This window comes from Halyomorpha halys, unplaced genomic scaffold, assembly GCF_000696795.3.
Source record: "Halyomorpha halys isolate HHAL.00 unplaced genomic scaffold, Hhal_1.1 Scaffold273.1, whole genome shotgun sequence".
In the NCBI taxonomy this organism is placed as follows: Eukaryota; Metazoa; Arthropoda; class Insecta; order Hemiptera; family Pentatomidae; genus Halyomorpha; species Halyomorpha halys.
In genome coordinates, this window is record NW_027106425.1 from 390,416 (window position 1) to 392,259 (window position 1,844).

Here is a 1,844-nt window from a genome sequence, read left to right on the forward strand (position 1 = left end):
TAAATTAACCTTTAAATCTCTAAAATATAACCAATTCTAATTTGTTCTTAGACATTGGCCTTTAAAGAATTAAAGATTTACTAAATTGAAAACATTGATATTTTATATAAACGTACAAATCACATTTTTGGAAAGTTGACTCCTAACATCACAATGATTTTTTGGTGTGAAAAAAAAATCTAAAAACGCATAGGCCAGTAAAGCTTCCATTCATTTGTATTACTATAAGAATATTTTCAATATTACTAGCACTTGAGGATTAATGTACTGCGCATGCTCGAACGATGCCTAGTTCAGGATCAAACTACCAGCCTTCCTCAGCCCCTAGGACTGGTTTGACCGCCACAAACGTCTCTGAACTGGACATCAACAAATGTCTAACAGTTTGAGTATTAGAACTTGAATCGTCTGAACACGGAATCTGAACTGCACATTGGTCCAGCAGATTTCTGATTGAATATTATTATACAAATATTTTATAGATAAATATTTAGCCAGTCGTAGATCGGCCTTGCGGTTGAAGACACACATGAGTTACACTCAGCCCCTATAAAATTGGTAACCTAAGTTAAGGACATAACTCACCACCAGGGAGCATCATTCTGAACAAATCACTTCCTTTCACAACCGTTTTTCCGAGATTTGTTCATAATTCTAGTCAAATGTGTTTAAGTTAATGGAAAGCCAAATTTGACAACCAAATACAATTTATTCAAAAGAAGAGTAGATAAATTTGAAAAAAATGTACCATTTATTCTTGCAAAAGATAAATGTGAGGATGGAAAGTTATGGAAAGAATTATTTTTAACCAAATACAAGTTAGGCACAAATCATGCTTTTATTTTGATTGTTTTAGACAGTAAGGTGGATCCACATGTTGGCCGCCATGGATCGGAGGCTCGTACAAATGCTTGGCAAAAAAAGTGCAGACCATCCACATGTCAGTGTTATTCAGAGAGGCAAACATGGAGGGCGCTGAAGTGATTTCAGCAATTGCCCTGGGATTATATTATTTTTATCACAAAAGAAAATGAATGAAAACGTAAAATACGACAAAGAAGATGGTGGATGACAACAATTCACAAAAATCGGACTAGATAAGCTTAAAATTAAATAGAAATTAATTCAATTCATCTTTTATTTTAACTTTCATAATTGTGCTGTTGTATATATAATCTTGTAAAAAATGTATACAATGGACGATTAGATTGTAAAGATATACTAATACGTTTATTCTTCTTCCTGTATAAAGAATTAACCTATTGGGTATTGTGTCATTGAAGTTAACGTATTGTATTAACTATTTCAGCCTGTGGGGACTGAAAGTGGTGCAAGTCATTTTTTATTTATTGTACGAATTTCAATTGTTTACAAATGTTATTAAACGATGTATTTAGTTAAGAAATATGTTATTTTAATGCATATTGTGTACTTAAACAACATATGAAAAGTGACAGCTCTCGGTTGCAACTAGACAAAGAACAATGGTGGAGACGCTACACGAGCGCCCTCACGAACCCCTTTGATCTGTGTCTAAAAAACCGACTCTCGACGGCTCGGCAACGAGCCTAGGCCAACCAAGCCAAGCCACCCATCCACATGCTCGCGTATGTCTGAGTTCGCCATGGCTCGGCCAACATGTAGAGGCCCCTTAAGGTTTCAATTTATAGATCTTGTTTCATAAAGATCCCTGAAACATACTTTTGGAACAACAATCTGTCACCACCACTTTTAAGTCAACCAATGTGAAAAATCACATATTTCAAAATTTTTTAGTTTTATTAAATTTACCAGAATTAGTTAGTAGAAAAATAGACTTATCAGCATAAATCTTGAGCATTTAA